The sequence below is a fragment of the Rhinichthys klamathensis genome, unplaced genomic scaffold (assembly GCF_029890125.1).
Source record: "Rhinichthys klamathensis goyatoka isolate OS25496 unplaced genomic scaffold, OSU_Roscu_1.1 h1tg000281l_1, whole genome shotgun sequence".
Taxonomy (NCBI): Eukaryota; Metazoa; Chordata; class Actinopteri; order Cypriniformes; family Leuciscidae; genus Rhinichthys; species Rhinichthys klamathensis.
The window spans coordinates 2237151-2249787 of record NW_026606800.1 but is presented as its reverse complement, the minus strand read 5'-3'; positions in this window follow the sequence as shown (position 1 = coordinate 2249787).

The window sequence follows — 12637 nt, the reverse complement described above, 5'->3', positions numbered from 1 at the left end:
CAAAATGTTTTTATGTTCACCTAGGCTGCATTTATTTGATCAAAAATACAGTAAAAGCAGTAATATTGTGAAATATTATTACCATTTATAAAAGTTTTTTCTATTTTATTATATTTTTTAAATATAATTTATTCCTGTAATTCCAAAGCAGAATTTTCACTATAATATAACATAATCCTTCAGAAATCATTATAATATGATTTGATGCTCAAGAAATATTTCTTATTATCATCAACGTTAAAAACAGTTGTGCTGCTTCTGTTTTCTGGATTATTTGATGAATGGAAAGTTCAGTAGAATTTATTAGAAAAAGAAATGCTTTTTAACAATGTAAAAGTCTTTACTGTTACTTTTGATCAATTTAATTGATTCTTGCTGAATGAAAGTGTTCATTTCTTTAAAAAAATCTTACTAACCCTTAAACTTTCAAATGTTAGTGTAAACGTTTTTTGTTTAATCTGCATTGTCACAGTACTCAAGGACCATGGCAGTTGAAAAAACCCTGTTCACTTTGTTTTGGTTTTACAATATTGCATTCCATTATGTTTTTATTATATTTGTGTATAATGCATTAAAAGATCAAATGTGAGCTGCAGGATAAACTTCAAAGTTAACTAAATATAATTCCTAGTTTTTGTACATGTTTCATAGGTTTTTGTTTCCTGAATGGGCACTAAATGAATTCTGATTTAATGAGGATCTAATTTAATATGTGCCTTCATTAGAAGAAATACAGTGTGGCAAATACAGTATGATCGTTTCTAGCTAAATATCCTGCTCTTTTATTACACATTGAGAGCCACTAACAGAGTTTCCGCAAACGGTTTACAGAAAATCCTCAATTCTTTATTGCCTCGTGTAATTTCTTTGTAAAGTACAAGTTGTTCAGACTTTCCTCTGTTATTCCTCACAACTCATATCATTTTGTCTTCTCAATTCTTGTTGGCTTATCTCAAAGTGTTTAACATCAATCAACGCTGGATATATCATACTTAAATATTTATTCACAACTCCGTTTATGGGAAATTAACGAGCTGAGGTGGAAAGGAGATTCACGACACACAGCGGTCCAGCGAAACGGAGAATAAGGAAATCTGATCGGGCGTTCATCCAGGTCTCCTCCTCTCCACTTAGCACTGCTGGAATAGCACAGGGCCCATGATAGGTCCTTGTGGAGCTCCTGCTCTTGTGTGGTTTGGACAAGCGTTTGATATGAAATGAGAGTGTGGCGCCAGAGAGGCCTATTCCGAGTGAAGCTCTATGAATAAAATAATATTTTCACAGTTTGACTTGCATTATTTCTTTTTCCCTGCGCACACGTTTTTGCTAATTGATACCGGTTTATGGAGCCGTTTCTAAGGAAATGGATATTTATTGTAATTGAATGATGAGTGCTAATTGTGCGGTTACGTTTCTGGATCATTCTGAGTGTTTTTGGACACTTAAGCCACTCAGAAAATGTATGGATGTCATTGCACTGTCTGTCTACCTAGATACATAATAAATATATACATACACACACACACATATATATATATATTTACTTAACGTGTTGATAGAGCCTTTACGTTAGCTGATGGTAGCTATGTCACCAACATCTAAACTGGCTTTCATTGTCCATTAAATGCGAAGAAAGCTACTTTGATCTGGTCGTTTCATCCTCGAGCAAAGATGAGTGATTTCTGCTAACAGATTTAAACATGAGCTTACAGGCCATGGATCAAAGCTCTCCCTTTGCTTCCACTCTCTCATTATGGCCAAAAGCCATCCAAGCCTGTCTCTATTTTTCCTTAAAAGAGCCTCAAAAGTCTCCGAAGACCTGTGCCCGTCAGATTTACAATAGGGAACGGGACTATTTACCCGAAGCAGGAGCCATCCAGAAATAACAGTGCAGAAAAATAAATGGAGCCTGCTATATTTTTCCACACAAGTAAGAAAATATGCTATAGGACTTGTGCCTCGCTGGTTCGTAATTAGTCCTTAAACATTCTCCGCCTTGGATCTCTGCGTCCACATTCAGCGTTTCTGATAATATACAATGCGGCATTAATGTCAAACATGTCTCACTCTGGTTCAGGGCTGTAACTCTAATCTTTTTGTACAGACTCGAGTGATTCACAAGTCCTTAAGGAGGAGACCCTATAGACGGGCTCACTGTCTCTCTCTAGTCCATGCTTCAATTTGGGAATGACTTTTTAAAGGAATAATTAACCTACAAATAAAAATGTCGTCATTCAAACGTAGTATTCTTTTTTTCTACACTCTTAAAACGTAAAGTTTCTTTATTGGCATCTAATGTTGAAGAAGCTTTTCATTCCTTTTCATTGCACAAAAGGTTCTTTAGATTATTACAATATTCTTCACACTAAGAAAATGGTTCTTTTATGAACTGTTTTTTTGGGGAACCCCTCTTTTGGAGCCTTTATTTCTAAGAACGTACCATGAAACGAGGAAATCTAAGTATGTGAATGTACTAGCTCTGCTGCTGTTATCTTATCCATATAATGAATGTGTGGTTACATTTACAGTTGGACTGTGAATTTTGAATTTCGTGGGCATTCAATCACTTTCATCCGCGCTTTCGTGAGTTTCGCGTGAGGGCGAAAGAGATCTGCACGCAGGTTTTGTTCATTTTCAAGTTGGTTACGCAAGTTGACACACTGACAAACATAAATCTGGTTGGTTTAAAAGTGACAGCAGTGCTTCATACATATTTGTTGAACTATATTGTGAGTTTTGTGTGAAAAACAGAACAAATTTGGGATTTCACTGTAAAGTCTCGCAAATATCATTAATGTTTTGTTGAAATCACCATTGAAATCAAATTTAAAGTTCCCATGAAATCAAAATTGACGTTTTTTGGCTTTTAGCATGAATATGTTAGTCTTACTGTTATCTATAAGCTAGTGTGCTCCAAAACTACGACAACATTTAGAAGATATAAGCATTCAAAACTCTCTCACTACCGCAAATATGGATAAATGATTTTGATGACATCACTCTGCACTTCAGCTTCTCTTCAGATATTCTGTCCAATCAAATGCTCTCTAGATCTAAAGCGTCCTGCCCCCAAATAGATGCTGTGGCTAAAATTGGTCACTTGTTCACACATTTATTATTTTCTACATGGCACATAGTGCACTATAGGGTATAGGGAACGATTCAGACAGTGTAAAAATGCTTTCATTGGGGCGAATCAAGTCTGGTTTCACGTTTGTGTCACGTGAATCCCTGGAGCGCACACACTGCTCTGGTCCAGAGACACGATACACAGAGTGGATCACATGCATGAGTCGGCGCAGACCACAAAACGCATCGGATTTGAATGTTGTATTTTAAAGCGATATGGAGATTAACAGGAGAAACGGTTAGAGATTAGGAGGAAACTGTGGCTTTTCCGAGCTCAACGGCTCTGGTCGAGCTGTGACAGAAACGAGACGCTATTGGCTATTTTAAAAAAAGGGGAGGAGCTGTTCGATATGTCCCATCCTGTCTTCCTGTTTCATTGGAAATGACGTCAACACATTGAATAATGTTGAATATTTGAAGGCACTTCAGGGGCGCAAGCGCAAAGAGGCTATTTTACACAAAACCTTTATTTTCTATAACAATCTTAGCAGCTGCATTTTCTGTAAAGTATAACTATAGCTGACACTTAGTATTAAAAAATTCTAATTCTAATTTACTAATTGTAGCAAAAATAAGGGGGGCGGGGTCCACATTTTATGTCATTATTTCATCACCCTCTTGTTTATTGCAGTTGCAGAACATGTCCACCAGATGGAGGTATTACAGCTTTCCGACATCCTAATCACATCTTGACCAATGTGTCTGTGGCACAGCAGACACATATCTGAAACTGTACACAAGTGTGTTCAAACAAAGGTTTGACTGTGAACCAGATGAACAAAGTCTTAAATTACCACAATCAGTGACAGTTGAGAATGAATCAATGTTTGAATGAGTGTCTGGTAGTGTCTGAGTGACTTGAGAGTATAAACAACAGTCAGTAGCCTACTAAAGCGCGCAACGGTAAAAAAAATGGATATCGCCAGATTTATGGAGTATACAAAACCATATATTATTGCTGAACTTCTAAGACTCCTGCAAGTCACCCTATTTAGCTTCATTTTGGTTGTATGTTTGCAGTTCCTCTCCGGATTTCAGTAATATTTAGTTTTTAGGATCACATGAAAGTTTACTGTTGATTTGTGGTCTAGTAGAATGAACTGGTCTCCAGAATTCTGACACAAATGCATTATATCATTTTTATTAGGACAAAGTGGAAGAAACATAAATCCAGGTTTTTCTTGGAGAAACAAAATATCAGGTTTTTCCTCCCAATCGTAATGAAGTTGCCATGTGACTGACATGCAGTGGGATTTGATGGAGATTGTTGATCTGACAGGCACACGCCTGTGGCTTCAGTAGAAAGCTGACGACCTAACCAGAGGGATTTCTGGCTCTGCAGAGCTCCAGTCTGGCAGACCAACTGGACATCAAAGCGGAGCAGTGGGGTTTAGTACTCGCCCTGTCATACAGGACTGCTCCAGATCCACAAACACAGAGAAATCAGATACTTTTGGGGTTATTCTACAAAACGGGTGTCATTTGTATATCTCATATATAGCCTACATGTAATGGGTCACTGAATAGGCTATAACAACGTGTACCATGTAGATTTTCTTTATGTGCGTGGACATATATAAATATATATTGTATATATATTTTGTTACAAATGAGTCAAGAACTCTAGGGTTCTATTTTGAACTCGATTGAACCTTTTTTCTAAGAGTATATGTATTTATTTTAAGATGGCACACTGGATTTTAACACATGAGCACATTATTTATCTTGTAGCCTATATGTTGAAAATCCTACAGAATCGTACTTTTATTTAAAATTCACTTTATCAAACTGAAAAATGCACCTGTATCATATAATGACTTTTTGTCAGTTCTGAGGGTTTTTTTTATTGTCCTTTTTTGTACAATATCCAGATGAGACATTCAATATATTTCATTTTGAATAATGGAGTCTGCTGCATTATTGTTTTATAATGTGTTTCATTTTATGTATTTAATTTGTATTATAGCCTATTTGTTATTAAAACAATTTTTTTTGATAAACAACAGAGTTTATCATGTGCCCATTTTTAAAGGGTCAATGTACGAATTTTAATGTAGGCTATTAGTCCTTTTTTTTACTGCCAATATGTGAACAGTTTGTAGATAAACTTAATAATGAGACCTTCCCCAACTTCCAAGGTCGTCTGTAGACTGATTTTTATGTGAAGGACACGCGACGTTTTTCCCGGGAAAATGACGGTTACACGCTTCCCAGAGCCCCTCTTTCGTTCTATTACACATGATGAAACAAATGATTTTAAAGCAAAAAAGGGATTGATTCAAAATATAGTCTCACATAGCCAGATCCATAAAGTCTAGTCTCAAATATATTTATAATCAAACCATCATAGCAGTGTTATTTTAATTACCTCATCTACTATCGACATGATGCCGGTGAATTCCCGAGATCGTGCAAACATCCACATGCTTTCTTAACTGCTGCTTTCTCATCGATATTCATCTAAATGTTGTTTTCAGCAGCGTGGACGGCGTCTTGATGTTCGTTATCGCTGCAAAGGTGTTTCCAACTTCTTTTTACTTCTAAGGGAAGAACGAAAAGCACTTCTCCGTGAGTAGCCTACATTGAATTACACATAGACTGGTTGCACGAGCAATACTCTGCTAGCTGCAGTTCACTTAACGGCCACCGGTGTCACTAATAACAAGGGTTTCTGAATTCTCTTGGACTATTCCATCAATCAAAAAGACTTTGTCATAATGACATCATGATTAACTCTCCAACTCTTTAATGTCGGCTACATTAGATCACTTTATCATATGTTTTGTAATGTTTGTCAGCAGAGGATGATCTCAAATGGTCAAGTCTGATACTATGGTTTTGTATAGTAAGAAACAGATATTTGAAAAATGGAAATTTCAGCATTATTTTCCTTTTAAAATGTATTAAATTCCCACAAGGCTTTTGATGTAGGATTTAACGGTAATCGGGTGACATTTTTAAAACCATACTGTGTATATCCCAACATAATTGTACACTTTTAGAAGAAATTGTTAGAACCTTAAAGGGTTCTGTATAAGGCGCTTCATATATAAAACCTTTTGTGGTTCCCATCCATTGATTTAGTTTTAATTCATTTTTTTCGTTTTAATTAAAGTAATGAATTAAACAGCTCGCAAACATACTTTATCTGTTGAAAATAAATAAATAACTTGAATAATTAAATAATTGTTTAAATTGAGTCAAGAACCCTAGGGTTCTAAATTGAACTCCATTGAACCTTTTTTTTCTAAGTGTCTATGTCTTTATCTTAAGATGGCACAATGCATTTCATCAACACATAAACACATTATTTATCTTGTATATGTTGAAAATCCTACAGAATCGTACTTTTAAATTCACTCTGTCAAACTGAAAAAGGCACCTGTTTCAAAGAATGACCATGTTTGCTAGTATACTGAGTATTTTATCGTCCTTTTTTTGTACAATTTCCAGATGAGACATTTATTACTCAGATATATTTCATGTTGAATAATGGAGTCTGCTGTATTATTATTTTCCTCAAAAGTGATTGATCAAAGCCTGAGCTGTAAAAGAGATTTTCTTCATTAGCTTTTAACAGTGAATCATATGGTGAACAGAAAGGGTGATTACAGCCTCAGTAAAAACAGATTGTCATTTCAGTTTTTCATTTAAGTATGGAAATGTTGCTCTTCCTGTAGTGGCAGGATGTGGCGGCGTGTGCGGAGACAGTTGCGCCTGAAAGGACCCTAATTCATTTTAGACATGACTTGGTGCCTGCGTATACGAATCCAGGACAGCCGAGTTTCCTTCTCGGCGCTCCATCATGCGATATATCTCTCCACATAAGAGCACAATCTGTTCCTGAGCCCGGCTTTACCCACAGAAGCTCTCGCAAGTCCTCGGCTGTCAAGAAAATTCGTTTTATCATTCAGCCATATAAATCATCACAAGCTCCACAGGAAATCGAGAAAGTTTGACTTTCCAGTCATAAAGCATAAAATCTGTCATTAATATAATAACATGCATTGGGATATTTGGAGACAGGGCTAAATGAGTACCAGACGCGGGCATCGATAAAACGGTTTGGCTTGCAACATCAGTTTTCCAAAATACAGTATCAGAAATAATAGGTATAATGTCACCGGGACTATATGTCACTCATCATGCGAGATCTCTGGAAACGTGATTTGACCGGTTTGCATTACCAGTTCATTAGTTCTCAATTAACACTCAGTCACCCTCAAAAGGTTTATAGGGCCGTTTCTTTGACGAGAAACATGTCTTTGCTCCTCTGTGACTGGCTGAGACTCAAGATGGAGTTTCTTTTCCAAATATTTCACATTTTAGTGTTTGGCTCAACCCTATGGAAAAAAGCAGTTTTGCATGAATATTTGGCATGCTGCTGAACTCTGTCCATCATATGCAAGTCGATCTTCACTGAGACGCTCACTTTTATTGGACGGCCTTTGACAAGTTAGATAGAAGATAAGTCGAGCCTCTTGGCACAAACATATAGATTTAACAATGAGATCTATTGTTCTTCTGGTAGCTGTCCATGGTACTGATATCAGAGGTGATTGGGCCACAACTACCTTGACTATCGTATGGTGGGTTTGAGCGTAATGTTACCAAAACTGCTCGGATTTTTCTTAAATATGCCACATTTAAAAGCACTCTGACCTTGGAACTGTCTGAGGACAACTTTATAGAGGTCATGCTCAAAAAAGTTACTTTATCTTTTATGCAATGATTATGATTCCTATTTGGATTAGTGAGGAGCCTTTACACTCTCATATAAGATTATATGAATTAGTAATTGCTGAAGAACAGCACAGAGCTCATGCTGAGCAATGTGAAAAACAACATGATTCTGCTTGTTTCACACACGTATTGATTAAGAATCATCTTACAGAAATTGTCTAGCTTCTTTAAAGAAATCAAATTGAATTGATTTAATTCAAGTCAGCAGTATTATTTGACATACTGAATCACTAAATACATTAGATTACACCAACAAAACTTTAAATTTAAGCGTTTCAGGTAGAGGGATTATTCAAATAATATTTATCTAGATTTTAAATCTGGTTTTAAGCATAAATGTCAATAAATTGTGACAAAAAGTCTTTAAAAACTACTTTGTGGTGGTAATAGGAAATAGGAAAAAGGAACATCATATATTTACTTAATATTTTATCTTGCTTTTCAGGTCAATTTTGGAATAATTAAGAAGTCATTAAATGAAAGAAGCATCTTATATTCACCAAGGCCGATGTTTGATTAAATATATATTTTAATATGCAATTTATGAATTTTCAGCATCATTGCTCCAGTCTTCAGTGTCACACGATATGCTGATTTGGTGCTCGGTTATTGTTGGTGCTCAGCTATTAATAATGGTTCTTATTATTATCAATGTTGTATTGATGGACTTCAATGTTGAAGTTTTCGTTGCATAATATTTTAAGCTGTGATACCCTTTTTCTAGATTCTTTTGATGAAAAAGTTCAAATGAACAACATTTATTTGAAATAGAATTAGTTTGTCACATTATTAATGTCTCTTGTTCTTTTTGATCAATAGACTCAACTGACTCAAAAGTATTAATTTCTTTTCTTTCTTTTTTTTTTTAAAAATCTCACCCCAAAGTTTTGAATGGTATAGTGTATCACGGTAGTGTATCCCAAAAATATTAGACAGCACAACGGTTTCTGCTTTAATAATAATAATCATGTTTCTTGAGCACCAAATCAGCATATTAGAATGATTTCTGAAGGATCATGTGACACTAAAGACTGTGATGCTGAAGATTCAGCTTTGCATCACAGGAATAAATTATGTTTAAAATCTGTTCAAATATAACAACAATGCACTAATATTGCACAATAATACTGTTTTTACTGTATTTTTGATCATATAAATGGGGCTTATAGGTGAACCTCTTAATTATTCCAAACTTTTGACTGGTAGTGTATGCTTTTGTTTAAAGTTATTTTAATATGTTTAGACATTTCTAATGGAAAGACAGAAGTAATGATTAAGATAATACATTTTTTGCAGTACTGGGGGCCATATTAGTAGAATGCATTTAGTGGGCCCTTTCAAACCCAAACCGTTTACAGACTTTCAGTTGTTTGACACAGAGGTGCTGACTGGTTTGTTGTGGGTGGAATGTCTCTCTCTCTCTCTCTCTCTCTCTCTCTCTCTCTCTCTCTCTCTCTCTCTCTCTCTCTCTCTCTCTCTCTCTCTCTCTCTCTCTCTCTCTTTCAGTGTTTCTCACTTAGTAAGACAATAATTGAAAGATTGATATCAAAGGGAAAATCTGGGGGAATTTTGCTTGTCCAAGAACAATATAACAGTATCAGGTACTGTACAGTACATTCCCAAATATTTAACACACCCAACATTACTTCAGATTTCACTCCACTGCATTTAATAACATACAGCGGGGTCCAAAAGTCTGGAGCACATTGAAAATCTGGGATTTAAAATCTAATTTGGGTCCATTTAAAACATTCAGAACAATTTCTTTGTTGCCCACTCAGATTAAGGACCCTGTGCTCTCTGGCTCAATATTTACTGGCTGTATCTGAACATCTAAAGTGTGAACCTGAAGCGTGCTTTTCCCACTCAGTTCACATTCATGGAAATCCCAGGAAGGCTCCTGGTTTAAATGGAGATGGATCACTCTCTGATTATGTCTTCAAGCAATGTGTAACAGCCCCAATTTAACAGACATCAATACCAGAGAGACGAACGGAGCACTGAGGCCAGCTGTGCTTCCAGGACCATCCAAAGCAAATGTTGATCCAGACTTTTGTCCAAGTCAGTGCGTTCTACAGTAGTGCACAAACCCTGAGCCGCTTCCCAGCTTTCATCTCCGGCCAGGTATCTTCAAGGTTCATTGATAAGGCAATGAAACTGTATGTAAATGGAACAACCCGGCGCATGGACTTCTGGCCATTAGTCTTCCCTAAAGCCCCAATGTGACTTTTAATCAATGTCAAACTGGAGAAAAGAGATGGAGGAGAAAGTTTAATGACTGAGATGATATATTTAAAGAGGAACACAGTAATGCCAGGAAACTATGATAGAATACTACGTTTGAGACCGACGAAATCATTGCAAAATCTCTTTTTATTTCTCTTACAAAGAAAACTATTATAATCAACATACAACAATAAAAAAAAAGCCAATTTCTTTCACTGTTGTCATGATAATTTCCCCCTTAAACCCTTTTTCTATCCGTGGATAAAAGAGAACAGGATTCACAGGGAAGAAAACACAGATGTGCAAAGGAAACAAAGCATGCAAGAACCAGAGACAAATTTGCTACAAATTGCCCTCAGTTAACCTGTCAGATAAATACTAATTTACAAAAGAAGGAATGAGATAATAATTCAACACAACTCGGGTGGTGTATTTACCTCCTGTAATATACAACATGGTCTTTGAACGATGTAAACATTTCGTACACACTCACAGCTATTTAAATTTATAGGCAGACGCCCTGATTTGAAGCAGTGTCTCCGTCAGGATGACGGAGGGACCAGAAATGCTGAACCGGGCCTTGAAAATAAACCATGACCAGTCCTTCCAGAGATGCAATACTGGACCAATGTTCAGGTAAATAAGGACAGAAACACATCCTGCCCAAGCTAAGAGCTTTTGGTTTTTTAATTGCTTAAATATGGGCTTTACAAGCCATATTTTATTTAAAGCACTGCTTTGAGGAAAGCTTTCAGTTGTGTGTTGAGGTCTGTATAGTTCCAACTGTAAGGCACTAGATAAATATAACTCTGGTACACTATTGCAGTTGGGTAAGTCAATCCGTCGATGATGGATAAACTAAAGGAATACTAATACTCTGAAATTATATAAAGTTAATTTGCACATGTATAACCTGATAATGAACATTTTCATTAGCTAAATTGACAATGTACCGTCCATGGAATAAAATTTAGCTACATTACCATCCAAAAGATTGGGGTTGGTAAGAAATTTCTAATCAAAGTCACTTTCAGGCAAGTCATTTCACTCGGCGGCCATCTTTGAAACGCCTCTCATGCAGCTAATTCAGTCATGCAAGTGCAGCTCCTATCTCTTTGAATGGGGAAACATCAAATTCTCCAAAGCTGTTGAACAGAGCTTACGATTAAATTTCATATTTGAAATCGCCAATGAAATTTGACAACAACTGTTTTAGCAGAGCTAAGCAGAGCTTCTAACGGCAGCTGCAGTGAAGCAATGACTTTAGCAATTGCCGATTGGCTGTTTTATTCAGGAGGCAGGACTTATTCCACCATTATTGTGCTTTGCACTTTCTCCCATTCATAGTAATATGAGTGCACCTTCTTTTTATATTTACACCCGGTTTCACAGACAAGGGTTAAGTCTAGTCTCAGACTAAAAATAATATTTGAGCTGTTTTAACTGAAAGCAACTTGCACTGACATATCTTAAAATAGGTTAGTACCATTGTTTTGTCTTAAGATGCACACCAATAATGTTTTTTTAAGGCACGTTCATAAAAAACTTAAATGTCCTAATTGAACTAAGACCTAATCCTGGTTTAATCTAAGCCCTGTCTGTGAAACCGGGCCCTAAAGTCTTTGTTCTAATGTGCTGATTTGTTACTCAAGAAAGAGTTCTTATGAATATCAATGTTGAAAACAGTTGTGCTGCTTAATATTTTTGTGGAAACCATGATACATTTCTTTTATCAGATTTTTTTTAATATAGAATAGAAAGTTTAAAAGAACAGCATTTTTTTGAAATCGAAATCTTTTGTACCATTATTAAAGTCTTTACTGTCATTTTTTATCAATTTAATGCCTCCTTGCTGAATAAAAGTATTAATATATTAGAAAAAACTTACTGAACCCAAGCTTTGAATGGTAGTGTAAATTTAGCCTGCATTAAAATTCATAGCAAATAATAATAATACTGGGATTTACTCCAGCTGCATTTTCTGCAATGGGTAATATAGTGCCATAAGTGTACTACCCCTCTTTTTTGGGCATATGAACCACTCTAGTTATCGGGAAAAGAATATAACCTTCAATATTCCCCTCACTGGAAACCTTTCCCAGACTTTTGACGAAGCAACATAGAAGCTAAATAAATGATCCCAGCACATGCACGTTACTGAAAGAAAGCTTGATCTAGCACATTGGCAAACACTTTTGAGCATCCATGGCTGTTTCTTTGGTTTATAGCTTTCAAACAGCGATAGATCATTTGGTACCAAGCGATATTAACTGCATACAAATGTAGTGTACTTAGACACAGAGACCCTATTTCGTTTTAAACGCATTCGACTTAAACATACAACTCTGTGTGATCAATTAAGGCACATGAATTTAAATTACCCTAAATTAGTTGCATTAATTAAACATAGATGCTTTACAAAAATATTCCCCCTATGTTCCAAATACATTAATTATTAATCTATGGCTTCATAAGTTACTGTAAATCCTTTTATCAAATACGTATAACTTACAAGCTTAAGTTAAAAAAGCACAACAAA